General features: G+C 50.7%; 1 protein-coding gene across 1 annotated transcript in view; it reads left to right on the top strand.

The window, feature by feature from the left end:
- The window catches only part of MVB12B (multivesicular body subunit 12B), a 483962-nt gene that overhangs the window by 13707 nt on the left and 446635 nt on the right, over positions 1-23620 (top strand). Inside the window, exons 2-3 of the transcript XR_014051740.1 lie at positions 22787-22848; positions 23197-23252. The gene's annotated coding sequence lies outside the window, so the exon portion shown is untranslated. The remainder of the gene's footprint in view (positions 1-22786; positions 22849-23196; positions 23253-23620) is intronic.

Here is a 23620-nt window from a genome sequence, read left to right as displayed (position 1 = left end):
AGGGTGAGGAGGAAATGTTTTTCCTTCTTTCACACATCTTTCCCATCTACCCTGCTGATTCCCTGCATCAGAGTTTGATACCAAAGCCGGGACTGCGGCATCTTGGTTCTGCAGTTTCTTAAAGTCATGCAGGGCCCTCCCAGCCGGGTATCCTGATGGTGGGGAGGAGGGCAGCCGCAGGAAGCAGGGAGTGTGGAGGTGAGCCCCTCCCTCTATGACGTCATGCCCCTCTAGGTGCCCAGCTCACCTGGCTGGATGCTCCTGAAACTGGCCTAGAGGCTTGGAGACCAAGTGGCAACTGGAGTGAAAACTCCCCAAGGGGTCAGTTGACCACCAGACAGTGCCCCCAAGCTGCCATCTCCAGGCTGGGAGAGGGAGGCTCCAGCAGAGGGGCACTGAGAGCTTTATTCACGCCAGGCAGAATTCAGCCCTGCTTCCCAGGGAGTGGGAATTGATTGCTTTATTGCCAAGACTTAATTTGAAGGAAGTGAAACTAAAGCCTCATAAGAAACATGGTTATTATAGAATGCTTAAGCCCCTGCCTGAGGGGCTTGCGCCCTGCTCATCTCGCCCCTGTCTAGGGTAGCAGGAGCCACAATTGCACCGTCTAATTGGAATAGGTTTCTAAAGTGCAATAAAAACAGCCACCTGGATGGGGGCACTTGTCGCTTGGAGCATGTCTGGGCAGATGTGATGAATGTGGGGATTCTGTGAGCTCCTGTCTCCTGACCTCTGGCCCCCACATTGAATGGTAATAGTGACAATGATAACAATATTAATATGAGCAGCCAAATGTTTAATGAGCATTTCCTATGCACCAGGCATTATTTCACTGAATCCTTACTTTGACTCTTTGTGGAAATGTATCATTCAGTGATTACCACAAAGTTGCTGTGTAACAAATGAGCCCAGAACTCAGTTGCTTAAAAAGAGTGATCATTTATTCTCACAGGTCAGACGGTTACTTGGGAGTTTGCTGGTCTTCTCTGAGCTGGGCTGGGGCAATTAGCTCTGCTCCACGTGCTCCATCTTCTTCCTGGGACCAGGTCCCAGCCTGGGCTTATTCTTCTTGTGGATGGCAGTGCCTCTTGAAGTCTTCAAGGCCTCTTGAAGTCTTGGCCCCCGAAGTGGCTTCCCTTCCTCCTTCTGTTGCCAAAGCAAGTCACAATGCCAAGCTCAAATTCATAGGTCTTTAGTGGGAGACACTACAGAGTTGTGAGCCAACAAAGCAATCTGCCACATGTACCACCCTTGTTATCCCCATTTTATAGATGAGGAAAATGAGGGCCAGAGAGGGAAAGTGGCTTCCCCAGGGTCACACAGCGCTGCGAGCTGGGATTTAGAACTCCACAGGTGTCTGAGGCCTCAGCAACCCCTTTCTCATTACGCAGTTCAATGTCCGAGCTCTGCTCACCCTGAACGGGGCAGTTCATCAGGACCCAGACTGCTGTGACTCCAGCCACATGGTGGGGCCCGCCTGCTGAAGGTGCCTGGTGGTCCCCCATTCACTCCAGTTCCCACCAGACCAAGAGTAGACTCTAGAAAAGGTGCAGATCACTGCTCGGAACCAGACACTCCCCCAGCCCTTGTCTAATAGCTGCTCTGTTCTGTGAGGGGACACCTGGCTTCCCCAGCTGGTGAGGGTGCAGTCAGGGTTTGAAACAAGCTCCTGACTCAGAGCTTCCCAGTGCTGTTACCCCGAACTGAGCACAGGAGTTCCCTCTTAGCTCAGCCCTCCACTGGTGGCTGCGCCCAGGGCTCTCACCAACCTTCCCCCTGCCCCCTACCTCCCCTCCCTGCTCTAAGCACATGGGAGCTGACAGATACAGAAACAAGCACTGCCTGGGTTTCCTCCCTCCCAGCCTCTCTCGGAGGCCTTGGCAGCTGTAGAATGTCTGTTTTGCCCTCAGCTCCCCAACCCCTCCGCTAGAGTTCCCTGGGACCCTGGACCAGCAGAACATGTGCCCAGGAACCCGTGGCTGTGTGGTCCTCAGGGACACATGAACACTCACCACCTGACTCTTTTTAAGCTTTTATTATTTCTCTATTACCCAAGTAATACATGTTCACTGCAGGAAAATTAGAAAATACAGAAAAGCATAAAGAAAAAAAAAATCAAGTGTAACCAGTTTAGAGGCATCTCTACTCATTAGGGGTATAAACATGAAATGGTTTTATTTTTCCAATAACGGCCACCACTCTGCTCTCTCTCTAAACCGCCTCCCTCTGCCTGCTGGGTGGCAAGTCCATAAATGACGTCTCAGCCCAATTCCATTACTTTCCACTCTGGGGTATTAAGCCTGGCTCATGCTGGTACCCAAGACTGGGTACCCTTAGACTTTGGGAGGAAATCCTGTGTTGTTTCAAACTCCAAGCCCATTTAGTGTTCAAGGCTTATCCAACCCCCCTGGGGTTGTCCGTGGGATCTTCTCAACTGTAACCCCTTCCCCCTACCACCCGCCCTGGAAGCATCTGGCCCGGGGTTGGCCTAAGGAGGTGGGGTTCATGTAGCCTTTTGTAGGGTTCTGCCCGCTGATGTAACTTGTCCGTGGGTGGATGGCCAATCTTAAGGTTCTTCCTGGGGAGGGAGGGGGTCCTCCTGTTGTCACTCCCAGGGCTTGCTGGTCACCCCACCACCACCCTGTGATTCAGCTGCATCTTGAGGCCAGCCCCCAGCTGTGGTCTCCAGCTGAGCCCTTCTGATGTGTGACTCCTTGCAGCTGGTGGCCCTCAAACTTGTCTTCCCTGGTGACATTCGGCTAAGGGGTTGTGGGCACCTGCTGAGCAAGGTTCAGAGCCTGGGGCCCTGGGCCCAGGGGTGGTGGTCCTAGCGACCACTTGGGCAAGCCCCACCCTCTCAGCCAGTGAGCCCTTTGCCTGGGCTCCGTGGGCTCAAGGACGGGCCAGTGCAGTGGCTGAGCTCTCAGCTGGAAAAGTGTTTCTTTTCCTTGCAGGCACCTGGGCTGGAGGAAAGATTCCCTTAGACTTTGGGAGGAAAAAGCCAAGCTCCTCAAGTGCAAGAGGTGGGAAGGGGAGGGAATGGCCACTCCTCTCTCTTATCTACGTCTGGGGGAGGGGCTGGGAGGCACACTGAAGTGGGTTCCATCTATGGGGTGACCACCCAGCCTGTGAGTGGTGTGCCTCCTCTTCTCCAGGGCCTTCTCCTGGTCTCTGGGGTGAACCATTGACAGTTAGTTTTATCCCATATTCCCCCTGTCCCCCACTCCCACACCAGGCTGATTGGATCAGAGATGTGCTCTTGGCCCCAAGAGATAGAGACGGGATCTCTGTGCCTTTCAGCCCAGATAGGCTCATGGCTTCACATCCAACTCAGGAGCTCTGGGTCTTTAGGGTGGGCTCCCAGATTTGCACAAGGACCCTCCAGCTGCAGGCAGAAGGACCTGGGGACAGAAGACCAGGTCTGGTGTGTACCTACTATGAGTCACACACTGGTTGAGGGTGACATATGGGATTTCCCTGCCCTTTGAAGGAGGTGCCATTAGCATCCCCATTTTACAGATGAGAAAACTGAGGCTCTGGGGGCTGGAGTGACAAGCCCAAGGTCACAAAGCTGATGAGTGGGACTCCAGGGGTCATCAGTTGTTTCCTGGGGGTCACCTCACATCTCCCCACACTATCACCCCCTTGTCTCCATACCCACTGCTAAACCGGCATGGGGACAAATTCTTGTTGAATCAAAGAATAAATGAATGAATGAGAGTGAGGATTTCGTTTATAATGCTGGAATGGTTTATTTTAGGGCTGTTTTTGGATTTTGGAAAAGTGATACACCAGCCACGAGTATTCCCATTTGCCAGATGGGGAAACAAAGTCCGAGGCCCCTAGTGAGGAAGGAGTCCCCCCCGGGGACCTGAGCTGGGGGCACGTCCAGTGCAGCTCCTGCCTGTGCTTTGGACAACGGCTTGTGAGCCAGGAAGCAGTGGGCTGGCCGGGCGGCTCTCTTTTCCCCTCCCTCTTCTCTCTGTCCCCATCCCGAAGGTAAAAAGTTCACGCGGGCGGCCATCCGTCGCAGGCTGTCAGGCGGCCATGCAATCTCTCTGTGGTTTTATTACTTAAAATCGGCGCGGTGTCCGGGCTGGGGAATTTTCCAAGGTGTTTGAGGCTGCCACGGGCCCCATTTATATTGTGCCTGAGCTTCTTTCCCAGTCTCCTTGAGACAAGTGACCAGCAGGTCCCGCCGTGAAGGCCGTATCAGTCATTTGCCAACTGGAGCCGGGCCGTGAATTATCAGGGGATGGTGCGGTGGGGAGCGCGGGCTGGGGGCGCGGGGTGACAGTAAACATGTCCCGGGAACGTGTCTGCCATCACTCATGGGCAGATAGCAGATGGAGGCGTACACGCGGCCCAGATCTCTAAATCTCGGCCTGACCTGTGAGAGAGATGGAGGTGACTTTCAAGGGAGTCCGTCTGCAGGGCAACTTGGACTAGAAGTTAACTGCAGGTCGGGTTTCCCCGAGGGTGGGACCTTCTGGTTAGTTCATGTACACATTTATTTATATTTTCACTCCATGAAATTTTATTATTGAGCATCAGCTATGTGACGAGGGTGTGCATTTTGGGTTTCTTGAAAGGTACAAAATGATGGTCTTGGTTTTATGGGGATGAAGAGGTCCCAGAGTCATTCCCCTGTGGTCCCCTCTCTATGGTCCCTTGTCACCTTGCCCTAGCTTGAGTTCCATGCCAGCTCACCCTGTTGTTCTGTCTGGGACCAAGAAGCTTGCTGTGGGTCATGGAAGAGGAGACTGTGTCCAGGAGAGGGGCCGCTGTCCTGCCTGGTGGGGAGTTTCTTCCCCAGGACAACCGCTCCATGCCAGGCTCTGCACCAGGCACTTACTCACCCAGTCTCATCAAACCCTGCAACCCTGTGACGTGGCGACCTTTATCACCTCATTTTATAGATGAAGTTAAGGAAATTTCCGACTTCTCTCATAGCTCAGTCGGTAAAGAAATTGCCTGCAATGCAGGAGACCCAGGTTCGATTCCTGGGTCGGGAAGATCTCCTGGAGATGGAAATGGCAACCCACTCCAGTATTCTTGCCTGGAGAATCCCATGGACAGAGGAGCCTGGTGGACTACAGTCCATGGGGTTGCAAGAGTGGAACACGACTTTGCGACTAAACCACCACCACCACCACCAAGGAAACTTCCAAGGTCATTCAGTGACTTGAAGCTAGAACTTGGCCTTCAACCCAGGTCAATAAGCCCCTTAAGCCCCTGGGAAGAGATTCCAGCTGCTGCCTGCAGTCTGGGAGGGGAGTCTGAGGACCCTGAGTGGGGTGCGCTCGTATCCCATCCACCAGCCACTGAGATCTGGGCATGGTGTCTCACCTGACCCTCCAGCCCACCCTTCCATCCAGTCTCTGATAAGGGGGATACTCGGGCAGAGGACAGAGATGGGAGAGAGGAATGGGTCCTCAGAACTTAGGAGAAGGGCAGGGAGAGGAGAAGTAAGGTGTCGAGACCAGGGAGGAGGCCGGGAAGGCAGGTGTTCAGACAGACTTGGAGATGGTGGACACTCTGTCTTCAAACTTTTGTGTCTTTTCTTTTCTCATCTGTCTTCATGCTCGCGTACTAAGTCGCTTTAGTCATGTCCGACTCTTTGTGATGCTGAGGACTGTAGCCCACCAGGCTCCTCTGCCCATAGGATTCTCCAGGCAAGAATACTGGAGTGAGTTGCCATGCCCTCCTCCAGGGGATCTTCCCGACCCAGGGATTGAACCCCTGTCGCTTATGTTTCCTGCACTGGCAGGCGGGTTCTTTACCACTAGCACCACCTGGGTAGCCCATCTGTCTCCATGGTCTTGGGCAAATGACATCACCCACTGAGCCTCAGTCTCCTCACCTGTGAAGTGGGGATTATAGAACCGGTTGTTATGAGGATCTAAGAGCAGGCTGACCAACTTGTCCTGGTTCTCCAAAGATTTTGCTGAAGTTAGTACCCAAAGTCCCCCATCGTGCAAAATCCACTGTGTGTGAGTGCTCAGTCATTCAGTTGTGTCTGACTTGTGACCCCGTGGGCGGTGGCCCATGATTACCAGGACTACAGGGATTTTCTAGGCAAGAATTCAGGAGTGGGTTGCCATTTCCTACCCCAGGGGATCTTCCCTACCTAGGGACTGAACCCCTGTCTCCTGCATCTCCTTGGCAGGCAATTGGAAGGACTGATGTTGAAGCTGAAACTCCAATACCTTGGCCACCTCATGCGAGGAGCTGACTCATTTGAAAAGACCCTGATGCTGGGAAAGATTGAGGGCAGGAGGAGAAGGGGATGACAGAGGATGAGATGGTTGGATGGTATCTCTGACTCGATGGACATGATTTTGGGTTATCTCCGGGAGTTTGTGATGGACAGGGAGGCCTGGCGTGCTGTGGTCCATGGGGTTGCAAAGAGTCGGACACGACTGAGCGACGTACTGAACTGAGCCACCTGAGAAGCCCCCCAAACCCCCAGTACCTGACAAATTGGGAGAGTGGTCGCTTTGGGAGAAAGAATGATCCGAGCCTTCAAACACCCAGCACACAGCAGCCTCTGTGAACACGCAGCCCTGCCCTGAATCCGTGTCTCTCGTGGGCCTTCTCGGTTCCTCTGATCTCCGTTCCTATGTTTCCACTGTGTTTGCTCTAAGTATCACTCCCTGGTTCTCTGACGGTCCCCTGATGTCCTGGTCTCCGTCTCACCCTCTTCCTCATGTCACTTGCACATTCTTCTTCCCCTCGTCTCTCTCTGCTTCATCCCAGCCCCGTCCCTGCCCTGTACAGCCCACTTCTCCTTTCTCTGCCCTCTTCCTGGTTCTCAGGGTCAGGCTGCCAAACTCTGTCCTGCATGAGAGCATCTGCTGCTGACCGCGGGCTGGAGTGCCAGATGGAGGCCCCATGCTCCCTTCACAGTGAGTGACCCTGACAGCCTGCCCGAGGCCCTGAGACTGCGCGGAGGGTCCTGAGAGCAGGTTCCGGGTCCGCAAGAGGGATGGGACCGGGAGGGTCCATTATCCACCCCCACCCGCCACCCCGGGCCTGGGCTGTTCACCTGGTGAGGGAAGAGGCCTGCACAGCCTGTCTGAGCTCAGACAAGGACTGACTCTTTCAAAGATGATTTATTGGCCGATACCTCATTGCACATGGTAATAGCTTGTGCTTAAATAATAATAAGCTTGATTGCCGTGCAGTCGTTAAACTTTTTTCCCATTCAGTTTAACTGACCATTTTGTGTGTGGTTTGGAAGAAGGAGGGAGAGAGAGCCTGGTCATTATCCCCGGCCTGAAATGGGAGTTAATTTCTAATGAAGGTATAATTTTATTCCGATGATTTTACATTTAATTAACTAAAGCTACAAGTAATTTGAAATTATATGGTGGTGGGGCCTCACTTTGGGGATCACAGAGGGCAGAGAAGGGGAACTGAGGGTGGGGGAAACAGAGGGGCATGGTGGCCAGGGAGCAGGGCCGGGTGGGGAAGAGGGACAAAGGGAAGGGGACCTTGGGTCAAGCAGAGGTGGCTGAGGCCAATTACTTCTTGAATCCTCATCTCAACCCTTTGCGGCAGGAGGTGCTGTGGTTTCTACTTTACAGGTGGGGAAAGGAAGGCTCAGAGAAATGAAGGAGTGGACGACTGTACTTTGGTCTTTCTCCCCATCTCCTCCCTGTTCTGGAAACATCAGCTCCGTCTGTACGGCTCCTCCTCCCCTGGCTCTACCTTTGGCGCTGCCATGTTGTTCCATAGTCTTGACCCCGAGCACCACTGGGTTGGGTCAGTGACTCCCTTTCTAGGGATTTTTAAACTGGGGCATGAGAGAGTAAGATGCCTTTGATGGCTGAAGGATAAAAGTCGCTCTTCTTTCTTATCTAATTTAACTTTGTTCAGTTTGGGGCACACATCTGAAGTGGACCGCTGGATGAAATTTCACTTATGCTTTACACCCATGTTACCATCGCCCAAGAACAAGCTCCCTGGCAGGCTCCCTCAACTCTTCTTTCCAGTCAATGCCTCCCCCCAAACTAAGACCATTGACTAGTTTTGCTCTTTTTGGGCTTTGTGCAAGAATCAAATAGCACCTGTTTGACATCTGGCTTCTTTTGTTCCATATTATGCTTAGAAAATTATCCAAGTCATCGTTATGTTGTCATAGTTTCATAGTTTGTCCCTTCACCTTGCTGTGTAGGAATCCATTCTGTGAACTTGCTATCATTTGCTAATTCATTCTCTTGTTGGTAGACATTCATGTTGTCTCCAGGTTGGTGCAACCATGGTCGTTCTTGTGCCTGTTTTCTGGAGGGATGAATACTCACTCTCTTGAATATACGCCAGGAAATTTCTTGGTTCTGTACACTTGTGTTTCTCCAGCTTTAGAAAATGCGGTCACACTGTTTCCCAAAGTGGTCCTACTGCTCTCTGCTCCTCCTAGCAATCTCAGAGCGTTCAAGTGTCTCCACATTCTGACACTTTCTATTGCCAGTTCTTTTACGTTTAGCCATCTGGGCAGGGGCATTGTGTATCACTTTGAATTCTCCTGATGACTAATGACATCAATGACATTAACAGCTTTTCTAGGGTTTCTCATCCCTTGGATAGCCTTTTCTGTGAAGTGCCTGTTCGGGGCTTTTGGCCATTAAAAAAAATAGGGTGTCTGCTTTTTTCTTATTTCTTTCTAGGAGTTCTTTATATATTCTGCTTTTTTACTCTTTTAGAGGTGCTTTGATTACCAGGAGCTCTTTAATTTTAATGAAGTCAAAAGGTAAAGCTCTAAATGTAGAACTAAAAAGGTACTGTGGGTCATATTTTTCACTCTGGACAAAAGCCAGACTCCAGCAAATGAAGGAAGTGAAGTCCCTATTCTGAGAGAGAGAAAAAGAATCTTGCCACCTTCCTCATTTCCAGTCCAGCAGCCCCCAGGCCTGGCTCCATCCCTCCCCTCCTGTGCCCTGGATATTCTATGCATCCTTCAGTGCTACGACGTCCTTGATTCCAGCATCCTTCTGATAAAATCCCCCTTTAGCTTAAGCTCATTCAAGTTGAATTTTCTTTACGGGCAACCCAGTGATCCCCATTTCACAGAGGTGAAAACTGAGGCTCAGGGAGAGGTCATGATTTGCTCCAGGTGCCAGGGTGCTTAGTCTGGGGTTGAATTCAAGCCCCAGCTCACTATGAGGGTGACTCAGGAGACCCTGATGAAGGGTTTGGGGATACAGCAGAGAGAGGTCAGGGTATGTGATGAGAAGGTGGAGTGACTGAGCCCTAGAGACTGAGGGGTGGGTCAGAGGGAAGAAGGTCTGGGTCAGGGACATGCACTGGGCTGGAGGCAGCAGGTGAGGGGGAAGTGGGGACTCACAATGAGATACAGGCTGGGAGAAGCCTGGGTGGGGGTTTCAAACTCATGGAACAGAGAGTAGGATGGTGGTCGCCAGGGGCTGTGGGCCGTGGGAGGGGATGGTCACAGGGCACTCTCTGTTCCATGAGTCTGACTGTGTTAGTTTCCACATATAAGTGAGTTCACATGGTATTTGTCTTTTTGTGTCTGACTGAGGGCTTTAAGCGGGGAGTTAAGTTAAGGGGGTTCAGCAGGCATAGGGAAGGGGTTCAGGGATGGCACGATTTCCCCAAAGACAGGGTCCTCTCTGGATCACTCTGTACTCCAAGTGCCTGGAATAGAGCTGGCCCAAACACAGCTGTTTAGTGACAGTCTGCTGAATGAATGAATGACCGATGGGTGTGAGAGGAGTGTGGACAAGAAGTTAGCATCAGGTGGTCATGGATCCCCCACCAAAGCAAGGGTGTGAATCCCAGACACACTCAGGAGGGCAGGTCCACGGAGAGTGATGGGAACACCTGGGGCAGCAGGCTTGTGAGGTGGGCAGACGTCAAGGGGCATCTGAGACCCAGGCAGGGGATGCTCAGACCGCCTTGTCCAGTGCGGAGGTCCAGTAGTTTGGGGGCCAGTCGAAGCCACCGAGCCGTGGCTCACACAGAATCAAATCCCTTTTGAAGTCACACCTGTGGTTCAGCCAGGATTGATGTGCCTAGAACTGCTCCCAGGATGTGTTTCTGTGTGGCTTGTCACTCAGCATGTTTTCAGGCAAAGTCCAAGGGTTCCAGGCTGACCAGAGCAGGCTCCCTAACCAGACACAGGTCAGAGGTCTGAGTGTCTGAGCTCGACTGTGTCAGGGCTTGACTGCTGACTAGGAAGGAGTCAGCAATTTGGTTTCATTTCATTTTCCAGCTCCAAATGATTGTGATTGACTCCCTGGGCATAATATTAAGAAGTCCAAGGACACATGTAGGCTCAGTGGGAAAGAGTGTGCTGATCCATTAGTGATACCTGCCACAGTCGTGGTTTCAGACCATGGTAGAAAGAACTGTATATTTATTTCCTTGATAAAGTAAGTTCAGACACTGGGTGCTGAGCTGAGGTCAGGAGCCAGGGAGAAAGTTAAGTTAGAAACCAGCAAGTGTTTGAGATCAGAAATTAGCTAAAGACTGAAGTCAGTTACCAGATTATGGAATAATGTCAGGAACCAGAGAACTGCCAAAGTCAGAAGCAGACAGTGATGGACATTAAGAGCCATCAGTGGGACGGTGTTCTGGAGTCCCACTGAGCCGCTAGGAGCAGAGTGCTCTATACTTGGCGTGTCGGCATTGACACGAGGGAAATTGTTGTTATGTATTCCACTGACCTGACATCCCTCAGCTTAGAAAACTTGCCAGCTCTCTTTCACCTGGTGGTAGGCCTATTTTTTGTTTTATAAGAGCTTTTTGGATATAGAGGGAAACAATAGAATGTGGAAGAGTAGAGATCTCGTCAAGAAAATTTGAGATATTTAAGGAACATTTCATGCAAGCAGGAGCACAATGAAGGATAGAATTGGTAAGGAACTAACAGAAGCAGAAGAGATTAAGAAGGGGTGGCAAGAATGCACAGAAGAACTATACGAAAAAGATCTTAATGACCCAGGCAACCACGATGGCATGGTCACTCACCTGGAGCCAGATATCCTAGAGTGTGAAGTCAAGTGGGTTTTAGGATGACTACCAACAGACCTTGTGTAAGTGATGGAATTCCAGCTGTGCTGTATCAGATACTAAAAGATGATGCTGTTAGAGTGCTGCACTCAATATGTCAGCAAATTTGAAAAACTCAGTAGTGGCCACAGGACTGGAAAATGTCAGTTTTCATTCCAATCCCAAGAAGCACAATGCCAAAGAATGTTCAAACTACCATGCAATCGTGCCCATTTCACATTCTAGTAAGATTATGCTTCAAATCCTTCAAGCTAGGCTTCAGCAGTACGTGAACCGAGAACTTCCAGATGTACAAACTGGATTTAGAAAAGGCAGAGGAACCAGAGATCAAATTGCCAACACCTATTAGATGGTAGAGAAAGCAAGGGGATTCCAGAAAATAATCTTCTACTGCTTCATTGACTACACTAAAGCCTTTGACTACGTGGATCACAACAAACTGAAAAATTCTTAAAGAGATGGGAATACCAGATCACCTTACCTGTCTCCTGAGAAACCTGTATGTAAATCAAGAAGAAACAGAACTGAACGTGGAACAACAGACTGGTTCAAAATTGGGGAAGGAGTACGACAAGGCTGTATATTGTCACCTTGCTATTTAACTGCTATGCAGAGTACATCATGAGAAATGCCAGGCTGATGAATCACAAGCCAGAATCAAGACTGCTGGGAGAAATATCAATAACCTCAGATATGCAGATACACCATTCTAAAGGTAGAAAGAGAAGAGGAACTAAGAGCCTCTTGATGAAGATGAAAGATGAGAGTGAAAAAACTGGCTTAAAACTCAACTTCAAAAAACTAAGATCATGACATCCAGTCCCATTACTTCATGGCAAGTAGATGGGGAAAAATGGAAACAGTGACAGACTATTTTCTTGGGCTCCAAAATCACTGCAGATAGTGACTGCACCCATGAAATTAAAAGACGCTTGCTCTTTGGAAGAAAAGCTATGACAAACCTAGACAGTGTATTAAAAAGCAGAGACATCACTTCGCCAACAAAGGTCTGCATAGTCAAAGCTATGGTTTTTCCAGTAGTCATATATGGATGTGAGAGTTGGATCATAAAGAAGGCTGAGCACTTTTGAATTGTAGTGCTGGAGAAGACTCCAGAGTCCCTTGGACAGTAAGGAGATCATACCATCAATCCTAAAGGAAATCAACCCTGAATATTCATTGGAAGGATTGATGCTGAAGCTGAAGCTCTAATAGTTTTGCAACCTGATGCAAAGAGCCAACTCATTGGAAAAGACCCTGATGGTGGGAAAGACTGAAGGCAAAAGGAGAAGAGAGCAACAGAAGACAAGATGGTTAGACAGCATCACTGAATCAATGGACATGAATTTCAGCAAACTCCGCGAGATACTGAAGAACAGAGGAGCCTGGTGTGCTGCAGTTCATGGAGTCGCATGACTTAGCCACTGAACAACAGCAACCAAACAATCCCCCCACTTGAAGTATAAAAGTCAGTGGTTTTGAGTGTATTCAAAGGCTTGTACAACCATTACCACAGTCAATTTTAAAAGATTTTCGTCACCTCAAAAACAAACTGTACCTACTAGCCCTCCCCATCCCTCTCAGCTGCTGACAACCATGAATGTACTTTCTGTCTCCATAGATTGCCTATTTTGAAAATTTCATGTAAACGGAATCATATAATACGTGGCCATCTGCAACTGGGTTCTTTCACTCTATTATGTTTTCAAGGTTCATCCATGTTTTCACATGTATCAGAACTTCTTTCCTCTTTATTGTTAATACTCCATCATCTGGATATATCATATTTTGTTTATTCATTCATCGGTTTGGTGGACATTTGGATCTTTCCATTTTCTGGTTATTATGAATAACACTGCTATGAACACTCATATACAAATTTTTGTGTGGACATATGTTTTCATTTCTACTGGGTATCTACTTAGGGGTAGAATTGCTGAGTCACACGGTCATCCTGTGTTTAATCTTTTGAGGAATTGCCATAGTGTTTTCCAAAGTGGCTGTACCATTTTGGATCCCCATCAGCAGAGTTTGAAGGCTTCAATTTGTCCAAATCTTTGCCAACACTTGTTATCTGTCTTTTTGATGATAGTCTATGTGGGAGTGACCTTGCATTTTATTGTGGCATTGATTTGTATTTCCCTAATGGCTAATAAGACTGAGCATCTCTTCACGTGCTTATTGGCCATTTGTATACTGGCTACTCAGATATTTTTTTGGTCCAGTTTAAAGGTGGGTTGTCTTTGTATGGTTGAGTTGTAAGAGTTCTTTATATATTCTGGATTGTTGTTGCTATTCACTTATTCAGTTGCGTCCGACTCTTTGTGACCCCATGGACCGGAGCATGCCAGGCTTCCCTGTCCTTCACTATCCCCTGGAGTTCACTCAAATTCATGTCCATTGAGTTGGTGATACCATTCAACCTCTGTCGCCCCTTTCTCCTACTGCCCTCAATCTTTCTGGATACCAGACCCTTATCCGATATATGACTTGCAAATGTTTTTCCCATTTTTGGTTGCCCTTCTCTTTCTTTTCAAATATGTATTTATTTGTTCGGCTGTGTCGGATCTTAGGGGCGGCTTGGTGGTCTTCGATCTTTGTTGCCATGTGAAGGATCTTTAGTTGCAGCAGGTGGGATCTATTTCCCTGACTGGGGATTGAACCTGGGCCCCCTGCATTGGGAGCATGGAGTCTTAGCCACTGGACCACCAGGGACTCCTGATTTTCCCTTTCTTCATAGTGTATTTTGAAGTCCAAAATTATTTATTTATTGATTGATTTGATTTTTAGTTCTAGTTTCCTTGTCACTACAGCCACCACCAGGGCTATGTAAGCAGCACAGTAATTCCAGGAGGCAAGCAGACTCTTTTCCCACAGTATGTTCCAGGCACTGTATCACTTTGACCAATGGAGAGAAAAGCTATCAATACGAACCACACTGCTCCAGGAAGTTGCTAGTGACACCCTGTCGATCATGGTAACTAGAACAGAAACTCCTCAGAAATCACCTCTCAAAAGTTCTCATCAAAATATGATGTCCTCCTTATTTATTTTTTATTTGGTTACTGTGCTTTAGCTGTTATATCTAACAAACCATTGCCTGATCCAAGATTGGCATGTATGCTTTTCTTCTCAACATTCTAAGGGGGCTTCCCTGGTGGTTCAGATGGTAAAGAATCTACCTTCAATGTGGGAGACCTGGGTGCGATCCCTGGGTTAGGAAGATCCCCTGGAAGAGGGTATGGCAACCTACTCCAGTATTTGGGCCTGGAGGAATCCCCCTGGACAGAGGAGCCTGGTGGGCTACAGTCCACGGGGTTGCAAAGAGCTGGACACAACTGAGCAACTTTCACTTTCACTTTTTCTTCTAGGAGTTTTAGTTTTAACTTTTATATTTAGGTGTTTGATTTATTTTGAATTAATTTTTGCATATGATGTGAGATAAGGGTCTACCTTCATTCTCTTGCATGTGGATCTACTTTTTCTCAGCACCATTTATTTTTGAAAAGAATATTCTTCCTCCATTGAATTGTGTTGGTACTATTGTCAAATGCCAATTAACTTTAAATATGAGGGTTTGTTTCAATTCAGTTCAGTTGCTCAGTCGTGTCCGACTCTTTTCGACCCCACAGACTGCAGCAAGCCAGCCTTCCCGGTCCATCACCAACTCCCGGAGCTTGCTCAAGCTCACATCCATAGAGTCAGTGATGCCATCCAACCATCTCATCCTCTGTCGTCCCCTTCTCCTCCTGCTTCAATCTTTCCCAACATCAGGATCTTTTCTAACGAGTAAGTTCTTTGAATCAGGTGGCCAGAGTATTGGAGCTTCAGTTTCAGCATCAGCATCAGTCCTTCCAATGAATATTCAGGACTGATTTTCTTTAAGATTGAGGGTTTGTTTCTGGACTCTTAATTCTATTCCATTGATTGTGTGTCAAAACTCACAGTAGTACCGTAGAGTGTTGATTCCTATTACTTTGTAGTAAGTGTTGAAAGTAGAAAGTGTGAGTCCTTCAACTTTGCTCTCTTTCAAATTTGTTTTGACTCTTCTTCTTCCCTTGCATTTCCATACAAACTTCAGGATCAGCTTGTCCATTATGCAAGAATGAAGCTGGGAGTTTGTTAAAGATTGCATTTAACAGCTACATCATTTGGGAGATATTGCCATTTTTGAAATATTGCTTTCCCATTCATTAATATAGGCCATCTTTTCTTTTATCTAGATCTTATTTACTTTCTTTAAACAACATTTTATAGTTTTCAGAGTATTGCATTTCCTTTGTTAAATTTACTCCTAACTATTTAACTCCTTTTGATGCTATTGTAAATGGGATTTTCTTCACTTCATATTTCATTTGTTCATTGCTACTATATAGAAATACAGTTGATATTTGTACATTGATCTTATATCTTGGAACCTTGCTTAACTTTTTATTAACGCTAATAGTTTTTTTTGGTGGATTTCTTGACATTTTTCTATATGCAAGAATCTTCTCATTGTCATCTACATATGAGATGGTTTTCTTTCTTTCCAATGTGGATGCTTTTTATTCCTTTTTCTTGCCTGACTGCTCTGGTTAGAACTTCCAATACAGTGCTGAATAAAGTAGGGAGAGAAGACAGTCTTATCTTGTTCCTGGTTTTAGGGCAATGAGGGTTGCTGGCTAATTATTGGGGAGCATGTGAGGGGAGCAGGTTTAAGGGAAAGGGAGATAGGACCTGAAGGATGGCCGAAGGTCATGTGGCAGCTGGCAAGAGGTCAGGATTTGGGAGCTGGCAGTTCCTGGGTGATAACTGCACCCTGAGAGAGGATCCACTGCCCAGGACAGTGTGTGCCCTGGGAGGACCCTGGGGAAGGACTGCCTGGTGGGGGGGCGCTCCTCTCTTCAAGCCAGAGCCTCTCTCCTCCTCCAGAGGGCAGCCCCCTGAGACCACCAGTGGGCGGTCAGGGCATGAGAAAGATCTTTCTGCCAGGTTTGGGGAGGAGACTAGCTACCAGCCAGAAGTGGTAGCTGGATGGGGGTGGGGGACAGTGCTCAGAGCTGGACATTCATGCATTCATTCATTCAACAGACATTGATTAAGCCCCTACTATGTGCTACCTTGATCTAGGTTCTAAACAGAAAGGGTGACAGTTAGACAGTGAACAACAAAAACTGTATATTATACAGTTCCTTAGGGACTCCTTAGGAATGGTAGAGATGCTCTATTCCTAAAGATGGCAACCAGCCCCTCCATGGTGGTCCCTCCTCCATTCCCCCTTTCCTGCCACTCTTTCCCCATCACCCCTCTTCCTCCCTTCTTTTTGGGAAATCACCCCACTGCCATCTGTGGTGGCCATTTGCTGTGTGCCCACTGAAAGGGCACAAAGATGGCTGCTAGGGTGGGCTGGGGCTCATTCTGGCCCTGGGTAGGCACAGTGCTGATGGTGTGCTGGGTGTGGGCAATCTCTGTTGCCATGATGCGGCGTGCCACTTCCTTTGTGCCCCGCTTATCTGCCAGGCAGAGCCTAAGGGACTGTCATGGGCTCACAAAGGCCCTGCCCTGCACTGAAGGACTCCCCAGGGCACGGGGATGAGGGTGAACAGCGGCATCTGGATAACTCACCTGGGAGGGGCAGGCCGCTCTTCCCTGTGAGTGGCACCCCCACACGAGGACCGCACATGCATGCGAGCTGCTTCAGCAGCCAGCAGGCCTCTGACTCTGTGTGTGAGTGAATTCTTGAATGCATATGTGTATTCACCTGGAAGTGCACGTGTGCCCAGGTTCACTGTGTGTGCATGGATTGTGTGTGCACACCAGTTCACAGGTGTGCAGGCCTCTGAATTTGTGTACATGTGCCTGCATGTGCATGTGTGTGTATGTGTCTGTCCATGACTACAGGAGGATGTGTGTTTTTACCTGTGCCTCACCATGCACACCTGTTTGTGGTCTTGGATGTCACTGTTCGACTGTGTACACGAAAGTCAGCACACATGTGGCAGATGTACAGGGGTACGTCTGAACGTTTAGGATGTTCTGGGTCAGATTTTCCCTGGTAATGGGTGTGCCTGAGGTTGCAGATTAGGAAGTGAAATCTGGGGCGAAACTGGACCACAAAGGACTCTGTGCGTGTACACTTGTGTGGCCAGAGGACAGGTGTGTGTCCCACATCACTGTAATTGAGTTTTTAAAACACTGTGGTCCCTGTCCTTCACCCCCATGCTCCAGTATGGCAACAACAGTCAACTATTGCTGTCCAGCAAGTTTTCCACATTGAGGAAATGGGGGGGGTCACCTCTCTCCTCCCACGCTCTACCCCTGGGGTACGTGCATGCTAAGTTATTTCACTCGAGTCTGACTCTGTGTGACCCTATGGGCTGTAGTCCGCCAGGTTTCTCTGTCCATGGGATTTTCCAGGCAAGAATATTGGAATGCCCTCCTTCAGGGGATCTTCCTGACCCAGAGATCGAACCCATATCTCTTATGTCTCCTGCATCAGCAGGCAGGTTCTTTACCACTAGCGCCACCTGGGAAGCCCCATCTCAGGGGTACCCTGGTTTTTAAGACCTTAAGGTCTCAGATGAGACTCCCAGGCAGCGGCCTCCTCTTCTTCCTCACCTCCCCAGAGCCCAGGCTGGGGAGAGGTGAAGCGGGGGTTGTGTACACTGAGTGCTGGGCAGGTAGGGGATGTAGGAGATATTTGGCAGGGCAGTGGCAGCTGTGGGGCTTAAGAAAAGGCCTGGGGTGCCACCCATGGAGCAGGGTCCGAGGGGTGAGCAGGGCTGGGGACCCCCTTTTGGGGAGGAGTTCTGGGTGGGAGGGGCTGGCAAGGAGGGAGGCACTTAGCACAGGGAGGGAGCGATCAGGGAGGCCTGGAGGGCAGGAGGCACGAGGCCCTGTGCACCGTGAGACTTGGGTTCGTGCCACTCAAGACTCAGATTCACTTCCTCACAGCTGACTCCAGTTTACAGATGAGGCAAGTCAGGCGCGCGGAGATTCATCCCGCTGGTCAGCCCAGACCAGAACGGCCAGGCCACAGACCCAGGGCTGGACCACGGCCCCAGCCGAAGGGACAGAATATTTCCCGTGCTCAGAGGTGAGGTTCTGGACTGAGAGGCTGGGGTGAGGGGTGGGGTGGCCCCTTCAGAGCAGCAGGGGAGATGGTCCGAAACAGAGCAGCAGAGACATGTGAAGGGAGAGAACTTGACCTGCTTGGGTGGAGATAGCCACTGGGGACACCCACACAGGGGCCGGTGAGAGGGGCCTGAGTGGACAGGCTTCCGAGCCCACACGAGACACCCTCTGGGGACTCCCAGAAAGACTTGAGTGTCTCTGAGGGTTGGTGAAATACTGCAACATGCAGGTGAGGTGGGGAACCAGCAAGAACCATGTACTGTGGCTACTATGGCCTCATTTATGCACACAAGCAGGGGTGCTGGGGCATTTGGGGGTTCCTCACTCAAGCTGGAGGAAAAGGGGGGTGCTGCAGTCAGCACAAGCCCCTTAGGAACTTGGCTCTGGGTTCAAATTCCAGCTCTGCCTCCCCCATGTTGGCCAAGTGTGCCTCACCAACCACTCCCAGCCTCAGTTTCCACATCTGTAAAATGGGGCTAATAATACCATCTCCCCTATAGCAGCGGTCCCCAAGATTTTTGATACCACAGACCAGTTTTGTGGAAGATATTTTCCATGGCTGGGGGTGTAGAAGGATGGTTTCAGGATGATTCAAGCACATTACATTTATTGTGCACTTTATTTCTATTATTATTACATCAGTTCCATCTCAGATCATCAGGCATTAGATCCCAGAGGTTGGGGACCCCTGCCCTATAGGACTGTTTTGAGGTCTTAATGAGATAATCGACTCAAAGTGCTCATTAAAACAGGGCCTGCCTGTGAGGACAGACAGGCCTGAAGCCTCTGTCGAGCGGACTCTGCTCCCTCCACACCAACCTCCAGGCCAGAGGTGTCACCCTGTAATTATCTTTCGGGGCACAGACCCCCATGGTATTTCTGGTGAGTTTATGAGTCTGGGAGATTAGCTGCTCTAAGAAGAAACTCGTCCTCCCTGGCCCGGGGAGGGACGGGGTGCCAGGGTGAGCTGTGTGTGGAAGTGGCCATGAGCGATGCTTTATGGGGCCTGTAAAAGCTGCTGACCCTGCTCCTGGACTTAATGAGATGAACAGGGCCCTGGCAGCTTCCAATAACCTGCAACTCCAGCTGAGCCCAGCTGACCCGACACGGGGCAGGGACAGGCCTCAGCTCTGCCCTGAGACCTGGGCAGGTTTGGGTGAGAGATACGGAGGAGGGGGGCAAAGATGCCCACACCCCACACACTGGGGTGCAGAAGCACTGGACACAGACCCCAAGCCCTCTCTGCCCAGGTGGGGCGGCATGGGTGCAGAATCAGACAGACCCAGGGCCCGTGGGGTCTTGGACAAGCCAGTTCCTGTCCTGGGCCTGTTTCCTCATCTGTGATGCAGCGATTAGAATCCACATCTGTGGGTTGTTCTGAGATTTGAGGAGAAGAATGAGCGAGCCTGATGCCCAGACCCAGGGCCCCAGTAAAGTGCTGATAGCGCGGGTCCTCAGGGTACCCCCCGCTTGGTCCCTCAGCCGAGGTTCGTTTGGGTTTGGGTCTCTGCTCCCCAAAATAAACTGGGGTGCAGTGTGCCTGAGCTGAGGGCCAGCAGAGGCTGGGCTGCTTGTGTCTTCAAGAATGGAGAGGAATGTGAGGTGGGGAGAGCAACGGTGGCAGGGCCTATGCTCAGACTCTGTGCCCCATCGTCTGGGTGGAGTGACAGCACTTCTCTGGGGACCTTCTGCCAGGCTGGCTGATCAGGACAGAACACTGTCCTTCCATTCAGCCATGCTCATCTTCCTGTCCATCTGTCCTTCCATCTGTCCAGGGACCTCTGTCAGCAAATGTCCCTTGGCACTTCCTCAGGGACAGCCCCTTACATTCTGTGTTTTTTCCAATCTTTATGACACTCTGTACAGACTAGGAAACTCAGGTCAGAGGGGCCAAGCCCCTTGACTCTGAGTAAGGGGCTGATGTAGCATTCCACCCCATCCAGTGGCCTGTGTCCTTGGCGCCCCCTGCAGGTTTGGGCTGGAATAGATGGGAAGTGGGGGTTAGGGGACTTCCCAAGCATTAGGTATCTGCAGGGTCTGGCTCAGCCCTTACAACTCAACCTCAGCCTCCCTGCCCAGCACTCCAGGTCTCCATGGGGGCCAGATTTGGCTCTGAATCTGACTCAGTTTTTGCGCACTCTCTGTTCCTCTCTTCTGCCCCTCCACCTGATCTTGGGTAAGTCCCCTTTCCCCTCTGGCTTTTGTTTTCTAAACAGCAGGGCCAAGTGAGGGTCTCCGTGGAGGGTGAAAGCAGTTGAACTCATCAAGGAGCCATTCTCCCCAGACTCCTCCCTCCTCTCCCCCAGCTTGTGAATTGCTCCTTCATCCACTAACTTCCTTTAAGTCTCTGTTTTTCAAATCTGAGCAGTCTTTTAAGTCTGAGCAGTCATCAGACCAATGCATTGCCTTAAGAACGTGGAAGAGATCCCACTTAGCAGGGGCTGGCCTGAGAACCCATGGACAGAGGAGCCTGGCAGGCTACAGTCCATAGGATTACAAAGAATTAGACACTACTGAAGCGCTCACTTTGGGGGGTTGAGGGGCTGGCCCTCCTCTCTCTTGCTTCCTCAGCTCTGCTTCTGGGGTGACAGGCAGTCCCTACTTTCCCACAGGGTGTGCGGGAGGACCTAGTGAGGCCCAGAAAAGCCCCTAGAAAAGGGCCTGGCACATAGTAGGCCCTTGGCTAAGGGGAATTCCCTTGGCTAAGGGGAATTCCCTTGGCTAAGGGGAATTCCCTTGCTCTGACCCCAGCCCAGGCTCACCCCTAAGATGGCCTCTAGCTTTGGGTGAGGGATGGACTCCCTGATTCCACCACAGCTTCTTTGCCAGGCACCATCCAGCAGCCAAATCTGCCTTCTGGTGGGGTCTGCTGCGGACCTGGGTGGTCCCAGGCCTCCTCCCAAGAGTGTCCCTTTGCTTGTGGGGACGTGGCCCCAGGGGATGTCCGTGTGTACTTAACCTTTGGGGAGGCAGTGTTGGGGACAGCCTGACTCAGGGCCCTCCCACGTGGCTTGCACCCACACTGCCCTCTCCCGGGCAGGCTTCTGGACCCCAGTCAGTCACCCCCTACCACCTGATAGGACACAGACAATCTAGGACACATCTAGTAAGACTGATTGCATCCTATGAGGCAGCAGAGTGCAGTGGTTAGAGCCCAGCTTCTGGTGCCGGGTTGGCTGGGGTTCAAATCCCAGCTCCTGTTTCCAAGCTGTGTGATCTTGGGTAAATTGCTTAACCTCTCCGTGCCTCACACATCTGAAATTTGCCCCTCACTGATGAGGCAAGTGCCGCACTGTCCCCACCCAACAGATGAGGAAACGGTGCTCTCACTGCCTGATTCCAGGGGCCTCTGCCTACTCAACCTGGCCTCCTAACCAGAGGCCACATGAGGGGTCTGTTACTGGTGGGAGGTACACCAGGCGGGGCCATGGCAGGGTGGGGGTCTGGTCTGGCTGTCCCTCAGAGGCCTGGTGAGCCCTGGCCTCACCAGAGACCCAACTGGACGAGAACTCCAATTAAAGGTAATTCCCCTTTTTCCTACCTTGAAATTCCTATTGATTTCCTCCCTAAATAGAAATTCCCATTGATTCCTTGTCTGTTCAGATTAGTGTCCTTGGCTGTGGCCTTCAGTGCATAATATCTCCCTGCTTCCACCCAGGCCCCAATAACTCCCCCCAAGGTGACCCTGCCACCCCCCTGTGCTGGGCCCCGTGGCTCCCCAGCTGGGCTGGGGGACAGTAGGTGGAGAGGGGGCCTGGACAGGGCTTTGGCCTCCCTCTGATAGCCATCATCCTACTTCTGCCCTTAATGGAGATGAGGAGGGGAGGACAGATGGAGACGTCACTAGACTTGGACTTGGAACCACCTTGTCGGACCTGCCTCTGCCCACGAACTGTTAGTCTGTTGCCTCATGGAGACGCACAGAGGCATCAGTGCCAGGAAATAGCCTCCCACATGGTCCAGGGGGCAGCCCTGCCCTCCCCCAGGCTCCTCTGCTCAGACTGGCTCACCATCACTGGCTGTTACATTTTCAGTTTTCGGAGCTTGTTGATGTCACACTGATAGCTTGAAATCAACCATGGTGGGAGAATTTATACCATGTAAATTGGCAAACGCAACCACTCAGGGGGCCTCCCAGGTGGCGCCAGTGGTAAAGAATCCGCCTGCCAATGCAGGAGACATAAGAGACCCGGGTTCGATCCCTGGGTCGGGAAGATGGCCTGGAGAAGGAAATGTCATCCCATTCCAGTATTCTTGCCTGGAGAATCCCGTCGACAAGCTGTCCCACAGCCTGGTGGGCTACAGCCCATGGGGTTGCAGAGTCGGACACAACTGAAGTGACTTAGCACCACTCAAGGTCTCTCTCCTTTCATCCCAATTGTGAAAGAGAGCCTGTTAAGCTTTACCAGCACACCACTGCCCCAAACTCTTTTGCCAGCCTCTCATTCCTACCCAGGAATACTGGATGCCTCTAGCTTTCTGAGCATTGGGAAGATCCCCTGGAGAAGAGCATAGCAACCTACTCCAGTATTCTTGCCTGGAGAATCCCATGGACAGAGGAGCCTGGCAGGCTACAGTCCACGGGGACTGGAGCGACTTCGCACTAGCTTTCTGAACACAGTGGTTTCCTCCCCAGCTCCCTGCCTTTGCTGTGCTGTTGCCTCTGTCTGGAAAGACGTCCCCATCCTTTCCTCCATGGTGAGATCCTTGATAACCCTGCTCGATTTCCATCCTCTCCATGTCCCTCCCCAAGGTCTGGGCTGGGTATATGGGGTTCAACAATAAAGAAGACAGGCAGGCCCCTGTTCTCAGGCAGCTTACAGTTGGGGGCCCGGCCTCAGAGCCAGCTGTGTCACCAGGAGCTGGGCAGGCTTGGGCAGGTCACCGTGCTCCTACAGCCCTCGGTGCCCTCTCTGTGCAATGGGTCAGAACAATCCAAACTGTGGTCACCCCTGCCCCTGGGAGTAGGACAAAGCCTGGCTGAATTTAGCTGGCTGAATGCTCTTAACCCACGAGGAGGTACTAATGCTTTCCTCATTTTTCCAGGAGGAAGATGAGACAGAGAGAGTGAAGGAACTGCCCTGACTCAGGTCACACTGCTGGTAAGTTGAGGGGCAGGGATTTGAGCCTGCTGCGTGCATGCCCATCCCACCCCCGAGGACCGTCGGCAGGGATGAAGCACACCCTGCGTCCAGGAGGACACCCGGGTCTCCTCTGGCACATTGGCCAGTCTGGGTTAGAATGGTCCGGGTCTGGTGTGCCTCTCCCACCATTCTGGGGCTTCCTCCAGGTGGGGGTCTGGATCTGATTCTCGTCTGTCCCAGTGTCCAGCCTGGGGCCAGACACTGAGGAAGCAGGAGGAAGAATCTGAGACGTGGCTTCTGATAAGTGTGAGCAGGAGGCTGGGGGAGAAGGAGGGTGCTCAATCGCTCAGTCATGTCCGACTCTTTGTGACCCCATGGACTGTAGC

This window comes from Giraffa tippelskirchi, chromosome 4, assembly GCF_054371585.1.
Source record: "Giraffa tippelskirchi isolate mGirTip1 chromosome 4, T2T-mGirTip1v1.2.pri, whole genome shotgun sequence".
In the NCBI taxonomy this organism is placed as follows: Eukaryota; Metazoa; Chordata; class Mammalia; order Artiodactyla; family Giraffidae; genus Giraffa; species Giraffa tippelskirchi.
The sequence above is the reverse complement of the archived record's forward strand: the minus strand, read 5'-3'. Positions and strand labels throughout refer to the sequence as shown.